The sequence below is a fragment of the Fundulus heteroclitus genome, chromosome 21 (assembly GCF_011125445.2).
Source record: "Fundulus heteroclitus isolate FHET01 chromosome 21, MU-UCD_Fhet_4.1, whole genome shotgun sequence".
Classification (NCBI taxonomy): Eukaryota; Metazoa; Chordata; class Actinopteri; order Cyprinodontiformes; family Fundulidae; genus Fundulus; species Fundulus heteroclitus.
In genome coordinates this window covers 20,703,522-20,709,171 of record NC_046381.1, presented here as the reverse complement: position 1 = coordinate 20,709,171, position 5,650 = coordinate 20,703,522, and the positions used below count along the sequence as shown (strand labels likewise).

At 41.1% G+C, this 5,650-nt stretch overlaps 1 long non-coding RNA gene across 2 annotated transcripts; it reads right to left on the bottom strand.

Moving 5' to 3' along the window:
- Positions 1-2,246: 2,246 nt before the first annotated feature.
- Positions 2,247-3,664, bottom strand: LOC118556856. Of its 2 annotated transcripts, XR_004927426.1 has the most exons (3): positions 3,619-3,664; positions 3,267-3,402; positions 2,247-2,959 (listed from the first exon to the last, which is right to left on the bottom strand). It is a non-coding gene; the product is annotated as an uncharacterized LOC118556856 (long non-coding RNA). The 2 variants fall into 2 exon arrangements; XR_004927425.1 differs by lacking the exon at positions 3,619-3,664 and having other exon boundaries at positions 3,267-3,566.
- Positions 3,665-5,650: the final 1,986 nt, after the last annotated feature.

Genomic DNA, 5,650 nt, shown 5'->3' with positions numbered 1-5,650 from the left:
GGTTTCTGGGAGCGTCGTGCTGTTTTGGGTCTCTTCCACTGACACAACGATTTGGTGTCATAATGGCTCGCAAACACCTGTCCAATTAGGCTGATTGTGATGCACTTCAAACTGTTAGACAGATCCTGTGGTGTGGCACGGCGATTTAGCAAAGCGCTCTTAATATTTCTGCTCTTGTAGGATGTTTTTGCAATTTTGTGACAAATGTCTGTTTGTAAATCCAGGTTTAGTGAGGGGTAATTGAAGGGACTTCAAGAGTAAGCTGTCAGTAGAGGACAAAAAGTCCCCTAGTAAATTTAAGGTTGTTGTGCCAGTTTGCGACGTGTCATAAAATTGTAGAAAACGATGGGATGTTCATCCTTTTGGTAACTTCCGAAACAGTTTGAAGTTGAGAACAAACGGCAAAACTTAAAAGTGTCAGCGTTGGCTTTAGGATCCCGTGACGCACTGGCAACCTGTCCAGGGTGTACCCTGCCTCTCGCCCAATGACTGCTGGGGACAGGCATGCACAAGCCACAACCCTTCCCTGTGACCCAGCAAGGACATTTTAGACATTGAATGGGTGACTGGATGGCTTAAAGATAGCTGTGATTTTATCAAAAAAGTAGATGAATTAAGCTGACAGGAAAAAACATGTAGATTTATTTATGTACTTTTAGAATTTCTATTTAATTAACTTTTTTTCTCTTTCCTTCCCCCTCCATCTTCCTGTGCTCAACCCACTCTTGGTTAGGATGGTGGATTATGGAGATAATTTCTTGACAAAACGTTGTAAGCAAAAAAAATTGTTGCACACAAATAAAACTTGTTTTGCACACAAAAAGATATGTTTCACACACAAAAAATTGTTTTGCAAACTGTTCGCCAACCTTGCACTCAAAATATCATTTATAAGTTTTCCTCGGGTACAAAACGGTCTCTGCTCGCACAAAGCAGCCTCTGCTCGAGTACGAAACAATCCCACCACCGCTGCGGTAAATTTGTGCCAAAAGTCACGTGATGCATTAAGAGTTGTTGTTGTTGTTCAGACTTCCCGACAGCAGGGGGCGCACCCGAAAGAAACTGAAACGCACCGGTTTGGCTGAGGAAGAAAGACGTGACATCATAGCTCAGTGCAGCTAACAGCATCAGCACCCCACAGGTAACTTTCAAAGCTTTCCCGGTGAAAAAGTAACAGCTCACTTTGCAGATAGAACATGTAAGATTTCAGTTAAAGGTACTGCTGTGTTACAGTAAGGGACCATGTTACGTTTTAGAGCAAATTACATGAAAGCTAGCCTTAGGTTGAACGCCATGCTAAAACAACTTTTGCTTTGTAATGTAACCCCACTGGTTGGCTTCTCCCTTTACTTTGTTGTCAAATAAATAGTACCTGAGTGGATACCCAGATAAATGCATTGTTAACAGATTATAATGTGTTTTTATGTTGTTTTCAACTGACTGTCTGTTGTTCTTATTGGTGTAAACCTAAATTGGTGTTTGGATATGATAATTTATCCTAAAACTGTTAAACCAATGCATGTATGCTTATGTGCAAAACGGATTCTTAAGCAATTTAAAATAATTGCAACGAGTGGATATTGATTATCTGAAAATTGGTAAGGAAATTAATTAAAAATTGCGTTTTCTAAAATAAATATGGATGTTACAAGTAAAGCATATAGCAGCAGATCTAGATTATATCTCACTACCTTTCTAAATCCTTAATTTCTTCAAAGTAAAAATGAGGTCATCTGTGCCCAATTGCAAATATGTGTTGTGCACTTAATAAAATTGGTTTGGCCATGGCAAAAACCACAGCTGGAATTGGCCACATGGGCAGATATTTTCTTAAAACGTTTGTTTTCCTCTTGGTAATTATTTCTTTAAGAGGAGTATTATCCTTTACATATCCATAACACATATCTGTTTTCCAGCATCCACTGATGAGGTGAAGGTCATCAAAGTTCTGGGCTGGATGGAAGGCTACCAGATCATCAACCTGCTTTGAGACACGCCGACTTCCATCACAAGACTACCAAGACTTTTATGTAATCTTTAAACATACGGCAGATGATTTGAGCTTGTTTAAAAATAACTTAATATGTAACCGTTTTAGTTCCCAGTATTAACTACTTTGATCACTAACTGTTGCAGCATGTCCTTCATAGCTCTTAGTGGAGCCGTTTAGGCTGGGAAAAAAAAGGCCAGGTTTGAGGTTCTAAATTTCCTGACAGTCTTACATGCAGAAATTGTTTTTCATAGTCCTGTTTTTGGCTTCATCCATTTCATCAGCCAGTTTGTTTTATACAGCCCGCTTTATGGTAATACATGGATTGTTTACTGGGAAAAACCTGGAGAATTAATGGAGTTCTTTCAGTCTTGATTTCAACAATAAAAGCAATCCTTGTGGAAAGGTGTATTCACTTTGATTGATATTGGTAAGAATTGGAAATGAAGACTTTATGAAAGGGTATGTTTATTATGCAATGTGGAAAATAAAGGACTGTTTAATTTTCCCACACTGTTTGCATCCTCAGGTTTATTAACAGCTCCATGTGCCCTTTTTTCCAATAACCTCGGCATTTTCAAAATTTTTATACAGTACCATACACATTTACCATCATAATCCCAGCAGTACTACACTTTTATTCAGTGAATGCACTAACTTAGTTACATTTCCCTGGCTAGATTTTACTACTTAAAAACCTTTTGCAACAATAGTAACCACAATAAGATTAAACCCGTAAAGTGTTGGTCATACTGGAGAGTAGCAACATATATATATATATATATATATATATATATATATATATCTGAGCCGTGCGATTCAGAATGTCCCAGTGCATCAATGGCTGCCCTCAGTGCTACCAAGTTGTTCAGGGCTCAATACATTGCCAGTTTCAGAAATAGTGACCCCACAGTGTGGGTCATCCACCAGTCCACTGTTGTCCCAGTCAATATGAGGCAGGCAGAGTCCCTGCAAGAAAGATATATAGAGAATAAAAAAGAGGCCGTGATTCTGTTGCTACAACTTACTGAATATAATTAAATTTATGAAGCTAAGGATGGAAAAGCAAATTACTCCAAAATCCATTAATTATTTTGAAGGACCATAATAAACAGATTTCAAAGAAACCAGTTTCATTGCCACCTCTCTGATGTACTCAATGTTTTGTTGTATTGGAGTGATCAGATAAATGATCAGATAAATTCATTTCTGGTTTGAAATATATGCATTCATGTGAGAAACTGTATAATAGCCAGCACAAAAAAATCCTTCTTACCTCTGTGATTTCTGGTTCTACCACAGCATGCTGGATGCTTCCCATCTTCCATAACTGACTGAGTGTTAGATTCCCCTCAGTTCTGAGTGAATTGTCATCCCAGCCACTGCTGATGGTGTGAAAACTTAGTTGTAGTCTTGGGACAAATAAATGGTGACAACAGAAGTTACAAAGACGTTTAATTCTGAAAGGAGAGTAAAGATCAAATCATAGTCTAAATACATTATTTTTCAAAAGTCCGTTACACAGCATTTTTAGATCAGAGATAAAACTAAACAGGGCCTTTAACTAAAATCTTACATGATCTATCAGTGAGCTGTTACTTTTTCACCGGGAAAGTTTTGAAAGTTACCTGTGGGGTGCTGATGCTGTTAGCTGTGTTATCACGTCTCTCTTCCTCAGCCAAACCGGTGCGTTTCAGTTTTTTTGGGTGCGCCCCCTGCTGTCGGGAAGTCTGAACAACAACTCAATGCATCACGTGACTTTTGGCACAAATTTACCGCAGCGGTGGTGGGATTGTTTCGTACTCGAGCAGAGGCTGTTTTGTGCGAGCAGAGGCTGTTTTGTGCGAGCAGAGGCTGTTTTGTGCAAGCACAGACCGTTTTGTACTCGAGGAAAACTTATAAATGATATTTTGAGTGCAAGGTTGGCGAACAGTTTGCAAAACAATTTTTTGTGTGTGAGACATATCATTTTGTGTGCAAAACAGGTTTTATTTGTGTGCAACACATTTTTTTGCTTACAACGTTTTGGCAGGAAATTATCTCCATAGTGGATGTTCTCCGGGGTGCGCTATGGCTCCCTGGGCAATGCCAAAGGCCACTGTAACATTGCCCAGCGTTTGGGTGGACTTTGAGCCCTCCAACCATTTGGCAGGTGCCGGGGAGTGGGGATGCCTACTATAGTCGTCTGACCTCCTCATCCGGGGGGAGCCCCTCTCCTCCCTGCCTTCCATTTCCCCTCACCCCTGTCCTCAGTCCACGACACATATCCAAGGCTACGTTCACACTGCAGCCTGAAGTGACCCAATTCCGATTTTTTTTGCCCATATGCGACCTGTCTCTGATCTTTTTATGACAGTCAGAACGACACAGATCGGATTTTTTCAAATGCGACCCAGGCCACTTGGATATGTGGTCCTGAATCCGATACGTATCTGATCTTTTCAAATTTTCAAATTCATCCGACCTGTACGTCACCGATACTCGACAAACGTCACTATTCTGCATCCTGCTACGCAGAAGCGGAAAGAAAAACGACACCCATGGCGGACAACAATGAGGAGAGCAGTCAATGGACGGAAAGCTCCGGTTAGAAAATAAATTAATGACCGCAAAATGCGCGACAGCATTATAATCCATGTTTACTTCCGCAAACACGGAGGACGCTCGCTACGTGTGACGTCATCGAGTCCTCGAGTCCTCGAGTGCCCATGCGGGACACTTCGGTTGAACGCATTCAGTTCACCCAGGAGATCACATACAAGTCGCATATATTTGGAAATGTGAACGGACACGCGAAAAAATCCAATTTCACAAAAAAATCGGAATTGAGCATTAAGACCTGCAGTGTGCACGTAGCCCAAGATGAATGACAGAATTCAAGGAGCAGCGTCATTCTTCGTCCTTTGTAGACCCACACCTGGACTTGCAGGTGTAGACGTGTAAGGCTAGAAGTGTAAGGTCAGTGGTTGCAAGCTGAAACTAATTTTACCTGGCCAATATGGGTCATAAAACATAGCGCGCAGAGTCACTTATAAGATGACGTAGGAACAAACCTTTTTTGTTCAAGCTCTGTTTGGCTTACTTGGCCACGCTTTCATACTCCCCATCTCTGTCTGACAAAGATGTAGCACAGAGGCAGCCTTTTTTTTCTCTTTGGCAAGCTCTCTTTTTCATTCTGAGCATGATTAGAAGTAAATAGTTGTCAGGGAGAGACATCGGAGGGGGGGGGGGGGTGAGGTGGAGAGATGAATGGAGACATAAAGGGACATGTCATACCATACGCAGAGCACCGGGTCTGACAGAAACCCTCAGGACATGGCACTTGTATCAATTGGGGACCAAATGTAGGTGGTACCAGGCTGTCAGTGCTCTCTACTTAATTAGAAGACATGCCTGTTTGGGCTCAGTAAGGGCAGTTGTAAATCTCAGTCAATTACGTTCAGGGGTAGGACGTGAGTTTGGCACCTGAAGCCAGCTTGTCACATCTTATCTGATGCTGACCATAATTGCTACATACTATAAATCCACAGTCAGTGATGGCCTATCTACAGATATTCCAGGGTTTATTTTGTTATTATAGTAAATAAAATAAAATAAAAAAGATCACATGCACTATATTTGCTCGCCCCCTTCTGTCACTTTACGCACCACAGGTCAGTT